General features: G+C 35.7%; 1 protein-coding gene across 3 annotated transcripts in view; it reads right to left on the bottom strand.

Annotated features, from left to right (window-relative positions):
* Positions 1-14,703, bottom strand: part of Stag2 (STAG2 cohesin complex component) — a 128,838-nt gene that overhangs the window by 79,688 nt on the left and 34,447 nt on the right. Inside the window, exon 1 of one of the 3 annotated variants that reach the window (XM_076918431.1) lies at positions 4,139-4,243. The exons of the other annotated variants lie outside the window; for them this stretch is intronic. The gene's annotated coding sequence lies outside the window, so the exon portion shown is untranslated. Of the gene's footprint in view, positions 1-4,138; positions 4,244-14,703 lie in introns of those variants that run through there. 3 annotated transcript variants of the gene reach the window in all.

Genomic DNA, 14,703 nt, shown 5'->3' with positions numbered 1-14,703 from the left:
TCCCTATAGCCAGGCTAAAAAAAAAAAATATGTACCATGAATAATAGTATATACCTCTAACCACAGAACTTGGGAGGCAAGAAGATATGAAGTTCAAGGTCATCTTTGGCTACATAAAGTTCAAGACTAACCTGACTACTTAAGACCCAATCTCAGACAAAAGAGAGAAGAAAAAGAACCTTCTGTGGACATCAATAACACAGTGCAAAATCATTGAGCTTATCTTTTATCTGAAATGTCTTCAAGTAGTAAAATCTTAAAATATAACTACTATTACTAAAGCACTGCCCCCGCTTCTAAAACCTTTAAATTTTAATCCAGCTTTATTAACTGTACCCTAAAGAACTGTCTAATATTCTGTATTTCTGAGATTCATCATCACATATAAAATATATCTTTGTCTTCTAATACCTTATTAATGTTTTAAAAGAAAGGGTATTTGATATTTTAAGGGAATTGTAAAGGCATAAATTCTCAAACAACACTTCAGGAAATTAGGATTTCAAAAATATGTACTATCCATCTGTGCTGTGTCACTGCATCTCGGAGCACTTCACAAGCAATCTTTGTGGGGCTAGAAGTATTATTGCTCAATAGCAGCACTGAACAGAACCATGATATTTCTCATGGAACTACATATACAAGAAATATGAAAAACATTAATTTCTATAAGAAAATATATACCCTTAAACCTAAAATGCCAAACTCCATATATTTTTGTTATATGTCTGTTTTTGACACAAGGTCTCACTATATACCTCCGGCTGTCCTGGAATTACTATACAGAACAAACTAGTCTCAAACTCACAGAGATCCACTTGCCAAGTTCCAACTGCTGGAGGTAAAGATGTGAGCCACCAACCCCAGGAGTTTTTGCTATTTTTAATCATTTAGTTAACTTACTAACTAACCAAACAATTTATCATAACTGAACAAAAATGGTAACATTGCTTTGCAATTTCGAAGAGAATGCAGTGGATAGAGTTGCCAGCAGCAACTTCAGAAGTGGAAGAATTGTGAATGTTTCTTCTTATTTTAAATGTCTACACCTGCATGTAAATACAATTGCTTTTCCCAAAGACTTGCATTACAAAACTTACAAAATAATGACTTCAACCAATTGTGGTAGCATACGTCTGTAATCCCAGTACTCAAATGCACAAGGCAGATGGATCTCAAGTTCAAGGGCAGCCCAAACTTGACAACTTAAGTGAGAACCTACTTAAGTGAGTAAAACGGAAAGCTCAGGGTGTAGCAAAGTACGCGCCTAGCAAGTTCAAGGTCTCCACTACAGTACCTGCCCACCAAAGTCTCTTTAAATGTGCTTAATTCTATTAGAACTCAAGAATGTGTGATGCTTATATTAAATAATAGCATAAAATATTAAAAATTCAATCATTTCTGGACTGCTGTAGGTTATTAATTTAATATACATATACATATGCTCAAAGATCACAAGGTGGAGCTCTCACCCAGTATCAAAGAAAATGTTTGAGGTTTTGATTGTATATAGGAATTCCCTGTAACTACTACAAAAGAGATGCCGTTCCAACAATTAGGGAAGACAGCACAGAGACAAAATATGAATACGTCTCCATGACTATTTTCCTTGGAAGGCCATCAGCAGCAACTAGGTTTTGCTTTTTGTTATCGCTAAGTAATGCCACTGCAATGTGTACACTGAGTAAATAAATTAAGACCATCTCCTTTAGTCTCCCAGGCAAACAGTATACTCTCTCCATCTACACTTTACTTGACCATAGTTCACTTAACCTAGATTAAAAACTCTACAAAAATAGCAGGTGAAAAAGTTCTATAAGGAAACAATTCTGGATCTGTAAATGCTCACAATTACTCTAATTTACAAGATGAAACTTTGCATTCTCTCCTCATCCCACCTGATATGAGATCCTTAGTCCAGTATACCCATCCTGCACATATAATACATGCCTGTAGTTACGCAGTAGCTATCTCAGTTATCACATTCACTATCTCAGTATCACAGTGCTTTTGTTCAATACCGCTTGTTTAACTTAGCATAATGGCCTCACAATGTGTAACTTTTTATCCATTATATTACAATCTTCTGTTTTAATATTACTTACTGTTAACCTATTTGCAAACTAAAGTATTTGCAACCTATTTATAAACTAAATTGTATCATATATATGTATAGGTGAAAAAATACAGTACCAAATACAGGGGTCACTTCCATCTTGGTTCTCAAGACACCCACTGAAAGTCTTAGACATATGCCCACATAAAGTGAGGTAGCTATTCTATATTGCTAGTAATTGTTAAATACATTGAAATAAAAAAATCTTGACAGCAAAGCAATAGGTGATTACAGACATTCAATTTTAAACACTGACTTTAAAAAAATAATAATCTCATTAAAACTGCTTTTTAGGGCTGGAGAGATGGCTAAGTGGTTAAGAGCACTGACTGCTAGTCTAGAGGTCCTGAGTTCAATTCCCCACAACCTCATGGTGGTTCACAACCATCTGTAATGGGATCCAAAGCCCTCTTCCGGTGTGTTTGAAGACAGCTACAGTGTACTCATATACATAAAATTAATAAATAAATCTTAAGAAAAAAAAAACAACTGTGTTTTATAGAAAGAAGACCATAAACTTGGGGCCAAACCTAGTGACATATGTCTTAGGTGGGGGCTGAGGGGCCTGAAACAGGATGGTGAGTACGAAAGCCAGATTAAGTTATAAGAGTTCATATCTTAATGGACACAATGTTTCAAAGTATTTAGTCAATTGTTATGGGATGTTATTCTAATATGCATTGTAAGTTAAATTTAATAACAAAACACCTTCTGGGGTTGAGTTGCACTAAGAAGCCTGGTACTTGTATTTACTCTGCAGCAACATGGCATACATACATGCACACACACACATATGTACACACACATACACACATGCACATATATATACACACACACAAAAACTTCCACTTCTGAACACATGAAGAAATTAATTACTGAAGCATATAAATACAAATAAACAGAACTGTTTATATCTTTAGCTGCAGAAATTGACTTTTAAATTTTACTTAAATTGTACCAACCAAATTGAAATACAAACACAAAAAATGGCATTTTGTAATGGTTTTTAAAAAATAATTTAAATTTTTTCCTTTAAGAATAATTATTTGAAATGCCTTTAATTCAATCTCAGATGGTCCAAACAGAGATTACTAAATCATGACGAGCAATGTTCATAACATGGTAAAGAACACCTAAGCAGCTGGTGTATTCATTTTAACACTGGCAGATTCATGTCATCATCTTACCTTAGTGCTCCTCTTCAAAAGTCAAATTCTTCTACTCATTATTATCATATCTAAGATGCCCATACACCCTTCCAAATTGCCACTGACATTATAAGCACTGAAGATTACAAATTACTTAAATATTCAACCATGGATTAAGTGGCTGTACATCACCATAGCAATAAAACATTCACACAATGAAACTATTTTTGACTTTGTATCAAAGTAGATAAAATCGGATACATTTAAAAACTATACACAATAAACTGCCTAAAATCTTATTGTTAGTGCAAGAAAAATAAAATTCTGAAAGAGAACTGTACTCTACCAAAATGTCCACAAGGTCCAGACACAGTGGCATAGCTTGCCATCCCAGTACCAGAGACTAAAGAGGAAGGAAGTACACAAGTTTAAGAACAGACAGATATATGGCCAGTGAAAAAAATTTAAAGCTGGAAAATTACAAAACTATGCTGCTAAAATATGATTCATTCTAGCTTTAGGTTTATAATGTCAAAAATTTAGACATATAAAAACTGAATCCTATCATAGGATTTCCTTTATTATGCTTGCCAAGTGTAGATTAGCAGGGAATACAGATTTTTCTTTTGGTGGTATTAGAGATTTAACTGAGGACATTAGACATGATAGGCAAGTACTCTAATGAGCTGTATATCTCCAGACCAGGGAACAGAAACTTCCTCATAAATGACTAACAGGATCAAAGGTATGTTTCTTCCTATTGGCCTAGCTATATAAGTTTACCATTTAAGCTGATTAAATGTCACATAGCAACTTTGAGAATACAGGCTAAGAACTGAAAAGCTAACCATTTAAATTAGACATAAATGCATACCTTTAAAGGAGAAAAATATGCTGCCAACTGATGATTAATAACCTTTAAATTTTATCCATTTCAAAATATTCTGCCTTCCCTCTACCAGGCTCCTTAATGTGTGCCAAACTCTTCTGAGTTACTGTGGAGAATAACAAATTATGCAACAATGGCATGTTCTATGACCAGTAGAAAAATCTGAATCTAGAATGTTCTTGATACCACATTATAGCTACCACATACATCATTTGCAAATGCATTTTCTATAAACATGATCAATCCTAAAGAATTCATGATGGTAGTTCATGATCTAGACTACAGGAAGGCATAATCTGGAGAAGACATATCTTAAAAGAAATCTACAAAAAAAAAAAACAATGACGTTTCCTAATTTCAGAATAAGTCCAATATCTACACTTACAATCTTCAGGCTATTTTAAAACAAGTAGACAAACTAAATACACTAAAGGCCACAAGTCTTCAAAACTAACTTTTATGGGGCTATGTAAATGTCTCAGCAGTTAAGAACATTTGCTCTTGCAGAGGGCCTAGTTTTGATTCCCATAACTGCTTACACTCCAGTTCCCATGTGGCCTCCACTGGCATCAGGCATGCACATGGTGTACATACACAGAATATAAATAAATAAATAAATAAATAGTCTTTAAAGAACAGCATATTTTAAAAGGAAGGGATGAAATAAATTGAGGCAATCTACATAGATATGGCATAGCTATATAGAAACTAAAATCATACAGAATTGGAAACACATCTACCTGTGAACTGTAGTAAGAATTAAGACTAACTACCTTGAGTCTTATTACAGGAGTAAGAGATGGAAGTTCAACAAGAAAAAATTATCTAACTTATTCCTAAAGAGCCAGTACTCTATGAGCTTCTACTCAACTGTACACAGTTCCTGATTGCTCCAAGGATTATACCCTTTTTGATATACACTCGTTTTATCTCCCAATCTCAGAAACTAGAACCATCCACATGAACCACTGAAAATAGTTTCTACGTGTCCAAACTTGAAAAGCTTTATCATCCTCTTCTCATCTGACTGGCAACATGCAATGAATACCATAGTACACCTAGTAGTTAGATAAAATCTACTATTTAATTCTAAATCTGCTAAATCCCCAGTTTGCTCTAAGAACTACAGTGAACTAGAAATCATATGGCTCTAATAAAAAGAAAAAATTAAAACACAGTTTTCTCATGTAGCATCACCTTACAAATAATTTCTCAGTACAAGCATAGTAGCACATGGCTTCAATCTCAGCGTCAGACATGTGGAGGAGGGGGATCTCTGTGAGTGCGAAGTCAGCCTGATCTATATAGCAGCAAGTTGCATGCCTGCCAGTGCTATATACTGAAAACACTATCTGGAAGGGAGGAAGGGAAAAGGAATGAAGGGAGGGAAGGAGAAGATTAACAAAAAAACAATTTATTAAGTTAATATTAAATTTTTTAAAAATTGGTAATGCCCACCCTTTTTTAGGTGGGGGTAGGGTATGGGGATTGACCTAGATTTTGAACGTCCTCCAAAGTCTTATGTGGTAAGGCTTGGGACTCACCCAAGTAACACCATTAGCAGGTAATAAGAAGTCGTATTAACAGGTCTTTAGGTCACTGGGGGAATGGTCATCAAAGGGAATGCAAATTAAAACATAATTCAAAGTGCAAAAAACCCACTTAATAGAGTACTCTCCAGGTACTCTGCCTTCATGATCATGAAGAGGTAAGTGGTTTTACTGTCATATTTTACCATTATGATACGCTACTTCAGCACAAGCCAAAAGAAATAGTACTAAACCATCAACAGACCAGAAGCTTCAAAACTATCAACAAAAATACAACTTTTCTCTTTAGAAGTCAAATATTCAGGTATTTTGTTATAACGCCAGAAACCTCACTAAAACATCATGTATATTTAGATTTTTAATTTACTTAATTTAAGTATGTATCACATTAACATGATTTCCAACATGTTAGGACATTCTAAATAACCAGAACTACAAGTGTGTACTATAGTGGATATAAACATTTCAATTTAAGATATAAACATAAAATTTGAAACAAACTATTTCAAATTCTGGTGTTAACACTAATAAATGAAACAGTATTGTTCAAGCAGAACACAACATTGGTAGCCAACTTATTTCATGCTGGATACTACTTGCTCAACAGAAAATATAAGGCAACAGCAATGCAAGTCTAATGGCAAAGTAGATGAAGACAAAATAGTTTTACCTAGATTTATTTCAAGGGAAATCTAAATTCTGATTTTGCAGAATATTTGCAAGAAAAAGGATAGAATGAAAATTATGGTATTTAGTGAGGTAAAATCTAGAATTAGAAAGATAAACTAACACATTTTTTCTAAGATGCAGATTCATGATTTTAATATGTGTTTGTGTGTGTGTGTGTGTACACATATGGGTGCGGATATGGATCATGTACTGAGAGAGAGAAGATAAGGTTGTAAGGAACTGGAAGCCTTAAGAGACACTACTGAGAGTGGAGGGTATAGATAAGAACAGGCACAGGGGAGAGGGAATGGAAATGGCTTGCTGAAAACAAAGTCTACAGGAAAAATGGTTTAATGAAGCCCATTACCATTACTTTGTATGGTAACTAAGAAACAAAAATAAATAAATCTTTATTTTACCTCTTCCCAATAATATATTATTTCAAAAGCTTCCAGACAAATTACCTAGCATCCAGAAGTCCCTGGATTCAACCCCTAGCACCATAAGAAGCTAAATCTAAGGGCCATTGGAAGGGTTGTATGGAAACCTAATATAGTAGAATTCTCTTAAAATATATACATATATAAAGAAATCTAAATGGGATCACCAAGTAACAGGAGACAAAGCCCCAACTAGACATCTTGTGCTACCAAATGAAACCTCCAGTGCAGGAATGGGTTACATCTAATTGAGTTATTGACCAACGGGGTGCCTTGGAAAGCCCCAAATGAACCAGGCTATTGCCAAGGCTATTGGTTTCTCTGTGACACATGCCTTTAATCCCAGCACTTGGGAGGCAGAGGCAGCCGGATTTCTGAGTTTGAGGCCAGCCTGGTCTACAGAGTGAGTTCCAGGACAGCCAGGGCTACACAGAGAAACCCTGTCTCGAAAAACAAGAACATAACGACAAAACTAATGATAAGACCCTGTTGCTGAAGACAACACCAACTTCTTGAACATGGTGCCTACTTAGAGCCTGTACCCCAACTGACTAGTGTTCATGGTACTGGAAGACACTCAGCATGCTACTAGATAAAAGGGCAAACAACAACCTAGTTACAAATGTTTCCCTTCTATCTACAATGATGACAGGCCTACAAGATACAATGGGGTAATACTGGCAAAAGCTTGTAGGACAAACAATCACTATCTGGTAATATTTAAGGCCCACTGCACGAGATAAAACACATGCCTGACTGACACTGCTTGGGTGGCCAAGAACCTGAGACTAGACAGGCCATGCACTTAGGGGATGACCAAATACTGCTGTTCTGCTGATGGAATCTAACAATGAAATGACTCTTAATGACATTCTACTATATTCATAGATCAGTGTCTTGCCAAGCCATCAAAGGTACTTCTTCCTGCAGTAGATGGGAACAAATACAGAGACCCAGAAGTTGAAAATGTGCAGAGAGGAAAAGGCACCTTGAAATGCACAGTTCTAAATGTGATGTTTCTATCAAATCGCTCCCCTAAGGGCTCAGGGAACTCTGTGAAAGAGAAGGCAGAAAGACTGTGAGAGCCAGTGGCTATAGAAGACACCAAAGGAAAAACAGTGCCTTCTAGACACAACAGGACTTATGAACAAATGAACTCACAGTGGTTGTGGCATCATGCACAGGGCCTGCATAGTCCTGAGACAGATGGGGTCCCAATGCTGACAGGAAGCCCCCAGAAGCTATTTCCAATTGACAGCCACTCTCAATGGAAAAATTCATTTTCTCCAGTGGAATCTCACTGGCTATTCAAACCATTCTTAAAGACAGGCCCAGCAGTAAATGGCCAACACAAAACAAACTCAATGGTTATGTTTGAGGGTTTTGTCTCATAATGCTTTGTCTGGGCAATTTTTTTTTTATCCTTCCAGGTCTTTTGCATATGTATTGTGGTTTCTGCTTTTTTTATGGGATTTCTGTGTGTCTTAATGTGTGTGTGTCTCAGTATCTGTATTTCTTGTACTGTTTCTTTGACACTTTTTTTCCTGTTTGTTTTGTCCTATTCTGGTTTGTTTTTTATATAATATTTTATTATTATTTTAGATGCCTGTTTTCTACTAAAAGTGAGAAATTTGGGTATGTGAAGAGGTAGGGAGGATTATGGGAGAAGTTATCAGTGGGAAAACTGTAATTAGAATATATTGTATAAAAAAAAAACTTTCAGTAGCAAAAAGTTGCCAGCTATTTATCCAAGGTATCAAAAAGTACTGAAATATAACATTGTGTTTTAATAATAGAATAAAATCAATGTGTAAAATAACCACTTTACAGAAGACTGTGGGTTTTTAGGTTTTTAATTTGTTTTTTTTTTTATTTACTTGGAGGTATATAATAAGGTTTCATTCACTATGTAGACTGGCCTTTAACTAAAAGAGATCTATCTGCCTGTATATCTCTGCCTCCTAAGTGCTAGGATCACATGCATGTACTATGCCCAGCTTACAAATAACTTGAATTCTAGTTTAAGTGAATAGGTGCTTTGCCTGAATGTATGTATGTTCACAATATACATGCTGGAGCCCATAAAGGTCAGACTCCGGCATGCATATTGTGAACATATATACATTCAGGCAAATGGACAAAAAACAAAAGGCATGTGAATCAGAAAGGTAAAATTATCTTTGATCCTGGATGACATGATCTTGTATTGTTTTTTAAAAAGAACCCAAAATTTCCACACATACAAACAAAAAAAGTTAAAATTCTGTAAAGTTTCAGGATACAAAAATCAGTAGATAATTCCCTTTCCTTCTATACTCTAACAATAAACAACCCAAAGCAGAAATTAATAAAATAATTCCATCTTCAATAACATCAAGAGTAAAATACTTATAAATAAAAACAACTAGAGACAGAAGACTTGAACAGTGAAACTACAGAGAAAGGTACTCCATTATTAGTAGTGTGGAAAATTTAATACTGTAATACTTTAACACTTAGTGGGGTCAGTAGATTTGGTGTAATTCTTATCAAAATTGGAGCAATACTTTTTACAAATATAGAAATACACTTCCTAAAAGTCACACAGAATTCAACATGCCCTAGGAAGTCAAACAAATATTGAAAACAAAAACAAAGTTATGAGGATCATACTTCTTGATTTCATGATATGCAAGCTTTGGTGCACATCTGTGATCACAGCACTCTCCTGGGGCAGGCATTTTACTGTGAGTTTATGTCAGCCTAATCAAAGAGTCCCAGGGCAGCCAGGGATACATGGACTATATCTCAAAAATATGCTTAACAATATATATACTGTACAACAGTAATCAAAACTGCAGTGCTAACACAAAGACAGAAAGAGAAAGCAATGGATTATAATACAGAGTCTAAAAAGTATGTGTGTATGTATTTATGTATGGAAGGGAGGGAGGGAAGGGAGGGGGAGGGGGAGGGGGAGGGGGAGGGAGGGAGGGAGGGAGAGAGATAGGAAGGATCTAACAAGGGGAAGGGAATTCAACAAATGGTGCTTGGAAACCAAAAACCATACGCAAAAGAACTCTTAACCATTCAACAAAAATCAACTCAAAATGGATTAAATATCTATGAGACCTAAATATTCTAGAAAATGTCATGGCATTGAAAATAGAAAGAATTTTTTTAAATGATACTAAAGTCAACAGAAGAAAAATTAGGCGGCGAGTACTGTTTTAAAATTAAAGCTTTAGTGCAAAAAAGCCCATCTAGAGAATGGAAGAAATTATGTACACATCATGTATTTAATAAAGAGTTAATATCTAAAATATATGCCGAGTCCTACTACTTAATAAAACAAAAGAGGTATTAAATTTTAAAAGTTGGTTAGACTTTTCTGAATAGATATTTCTAAAACGATAATGGGCTAAGAGTAGGCCAATAATAGATCAACAGTATACAAAGATGCTGAATAGCATCAAATAAATAATCACCAAATAAGTAAAAATACAAATTAGAATTAGGTATAATTTCAAACGAATTAGGATAGCTACTATTTAAAAAACAAAGGCTAGGGAGACAGCTGTGTCAATAGCTACACAAGCATGAGGATCTGAGCTGAATTTCCAGAACCCACATAAAAAGGCTGTGCATGGATCTACCATAGTAGATCTACCACAGCCAGTAGTTCCATGATTAAAATATTTGCTGCTCTTGCTGAGAACCTGAGGTCAGTTCCCAACACTTGCATTAGATGACTGGCAACAGCTTGTGACTCCAGTTCCAGGGGATCCAACATCAACATCTTCTTCTGGCCTTTGTAGGTACAATCTTTGCGCACACGCACACACACACACACGTGCGCGGGCACTCGGGCACGTGCACGTACACACACACACACACACTTTTTTAACTGGCCAAGAGGATAGCTAGATGGCATTGCAGGTAAAAGTGATTGTTCTACTTGTCTGGCAACTCTAGTTCTATGGCCAGAACTCACCTAAAGGTGGAAGAAAAAAGAATCAACTCCACATAGGTCTCCTCTGACTTTATACATATGTTGTGTCATAGACAATAAATTTTCTCATTTTTAAAACTTGGGCATGTTTACATGAACCTATAAATTCAGTACTGGGAAGTAAGGACAGGACGGGGCTTCCTGGCTTGTCAGCATACATAATTTGGTGAACCCCAAGCCAGTGTAAGGTCTTGTCTCAAAAAAAGAAAAAGACCAAAAACCAAAAGGTGAAAGGCCCTTGCAGAAAACACCCAGGGTGTCCTCTGTCCTCCCCATGTATCTGTACATGTACACTTACATAAATATATACAAAATTTGTACGGATGTCAAGAAATCAGAATCCATTCCACTGTTGAAGGAACTGAAAAATATTGTAACCTCTATAAAAAATGGTATAGAACTTTTTTAATATTTGAAAACACAGCTACCATATGATTCAGTAATCTCACTTCTTAGCACACACATAAAACAGAAAGCAGATGCTTGAGTGAGTATTTGCACATTCACAACACTATTACTGACATTATTTGTGAGGCAGAAGTAACCCAAATGTCCATCTATAAACAAATGGATAAACAAAATGTGCTGTATAAATACAATAGGCTATTCACTATTAAATCTTAAAAAGGGAACTGTCATATAATAAAACCAGGAACAGAATAGCAGAAACAGAAAGAAGTATACAGGAAAAGGGAAGTTATTTTATGGGTTTTCAGCTACAGATTACAACATGTAAAATTTTCTGAAAATGTATTTCCTTACATTGCAAATATACTGTGCAATACTGTCCCAAAACCAGCAGGGCGGTGGTGGCGCACGCCTTTAATCCCAGCACTTGGGAGGCAGAGGCAGGCGGATTTCTGAGTTTGAGGCCAGCCTGGTCTACAGAGTGAGTTCCAGGACAGTCAGGGCTACACAGAGAAACCCTGTCTTGAAAAACAAAAAAACAAAAACAACAACAAAAAAAAATACTGTCCCAAAACCACAATGAACAAAGATAACTCAGAAAGGGGTTAACTCATTTTAAAAGATATTAAAATATTCCATGGGTGTGTTACAGCTATCACTTCTAAACTGTATTCCAAGTTCACTGTCTGACTATATACATAAGCATGTATCTGTACTTTAGTACATGCAAACAAAGCAACTCACAATCTCAGATCAAAGATGATTGGACTTTTAAAAACCTTTCTAGAGCATATGAAATCAAAATGCTATCAAATTTCTAAGTCACTAAAAACCCAATAAGCCAATTAAATCATCTTACAAAACATCTGTATTCTAAGACAGGAAGCAAAGTAGTAACTCAACATTCTAAATTACTAAATGTTTGTTATTATTTAAAATTATTTAAAGTAAATACGGATTAAAACTAATGTGACTGTTTTGAATAGACAGTAAAACTATATAGCAATGAACCTGAAACAACAAGCACAGAAAGATTCTTTAAGTTATCTAATATTATGACATCCTTGGTTGAACCAATGGCTTGTTTGCTAAGTCACTGGTCAGGAAAAGAGCCAGCTGAATTAGAAACTCTTCTACAGCAAAGTAAATGTAATTATCTACTACACACATACAGACACACACAGAGAAAGAGAGACACAGAGAGAGACCAAGACAGAGTTATTAAATATGGCAACAAGTAGGAAAAAGCATGTATAAGCAGATTTTTCATATGCAAGGATCTCTCATCTTACTCTATTCTGTCTGTGGTTCTGACTTTGATGAAGGTACTAGAAACGCTCTTTTTAACATGATGAATAACTCTTCCTCCACCACCCATCAATGACTATGCTTAGCTCTCCTGGTTAATAATTCCCGACTTAAAAAAAAAAGTTTTTCTTCTCCAACTGTTTCATATAAATTATTCTGTTGACTTTACCAAATATGCCAGTTATATATCAGTTCTTGAGTATACTTGATTATGTCTCCACATGGGTTAATCTCATGTAACCTTCTTTGGCTAACCACAACAATTTACTACTTTGTGAATGTTAATCTTGATTGTCAACTTGATTGGGTAGAAAAATGTTAAGGAGATTAGCAAATTATACCTCCAGGTGTGTCTCTAAGGCCATTCCAGGGAGAATTAACTGGAGGAATGAGGAGGCCCACCATGAAGTGAGAGGAACCACAAAGCCTGCAGAGCCAGTAAGAATAAAGGGAAAGGAAGGGCCAGCAGAGCAGACACTCCACCTATCTTTGCTCTCTGGTTGCTTTAAGGTGAGCTGCTATGCTTCCTATGTTCTTCCTACAATGGTGTGTTCAAACTCTGGAAACAGTCATAAGACATTGTATGTCACATATTTTGACACAGCAACTTCTTATCTGTACATTTCTCTCCCAAAATTAAGAGCAACAAGAGTTTATTCATTGCTATGTACATTTTAACTTAGTTACTAGAAGACCTCCTATTTTATGGTATAGGTAATTTGTAGATCATATAAAATGGTTCAGAAGCCAGGACAGTAGATTCAACTGTGGTACCATAACAAAAGACTACTTTCAGGGGTTCCACCTGCATATCATTATCCTGAAGATCTTCTGCTAGGTAGTCTAGCATTTACTATCATGGTTTTCATGAAGCATTGTTGTCTTATCCACACAGGAAATGGTTTCAAAATAACCGTGAGGGAGGGAGTATCTACATTTAAAAAAAATCTGAATGGAGTCTGGTGAGATGGCTCAGTAAATAAGGGCACCTCCTGCTGAGGACAAGAAGTTGTCCTCTTAAACATCCCCCCCCCCAAAATATATCATGGCATACACAGACAGGCAAGCATTTCCCCACCCCATCCCCACACATACAAAATTAAAATGTAATTTAATACAAAGGCTAAATGATTAGAGATATTAACTCACTGGTAGTGTAACTTGCCTAGAGCCACAGGCCCTGGGTTTGATAACGAGTTCAATGAAGAAAAGGAAAATTAAAGAAAGCAAAGCAAATGGGGTACACTAGAAGAATTAAGAATATTTTATAGTGGTCTGCATGGCACAGGGAATGACAGTATAAATGTATAAATGTAGAGTGTAGACTTTTCCTATAATTTCAAGTTTTGAAGTACGGAATCAGATTTCTCATTCAAAAAATGAAACTGAACTGCACTCAATCGTGTGTATCAAATTAGACTGTACATGAGAACACAGAGAAAGCATTTAGTAAATCAAGTCACATTAAAAGAACTTTTCATCCTTGGGGGCATGGATTCTAAGAACAATAAAAAATGAGAAAATTGGAGTTGGAGGCATAAACCAGTGGCAGGTTTACTCAGCACATAAGTCTTGGATTTGATCTCTAACACACACACACACTCCCTTCTTCTAAATGTACCTTGTGCCACAGGAGAAAACAGAGCATTTATAGCATGGTTCTAGCATGCTGGAAGTCCTGAGTTTATTATCAAGCATTATTTTTAAAAATAACCAAAACTTAAGTATGAAACAATTAGCCAAGAAATGTTTTAAGCATATGCTGAAACTGGAGAGAAATGTAAATTTAAAGACAGAATATCACTATGCCTATCACAATTACCAAAATTAAAAAGTGACATCAAATCCAGCAAAGATACAGAGAAATTGACCTCAAATATTTCTGTTAGAAACATAGAATGATAAAACCACTCTTGCGAGGGGCTTACAAACGTCTTTAACATTGGACATGCATTTACCATAGCAACCAACAATCTTACTCCAGAGCATTCTTCCACAGAAATGAAACCTACTGCTATAATAAACTGTGTGTGAAGCTTTACAATAGCCAAAATTTGAAAGAAATTGTACTGAAGTGTGTCCCACAAAAATTATGTTGAAGTGTTGGCACAAAGCTATAATGTCCTCATTTACGTAGGACTGAGGGAAGAGGAGGATCTCAAATTCTAGGTCTGGAGGGCTACA

Source organism: Arvicanthis niloticus, chromosome X (genome assembly GCF_011762505.2).
Source record: "Arvicanthis niloticus isolate mArvNil1 chromosome X, mArvNil1.pat.X, whole genome shotgun sequence".
Classification (NCBI taxonomy): domain Eukaryota; kingdom Metazoa; phylum Chordata; class Mammalia; order Rodentia; family Muridae; genus Arvicanthis; species Arvicanthis niloticus.
This window is presented reverse-complemented; position numbering and strand designations above follow the sequence as displayed.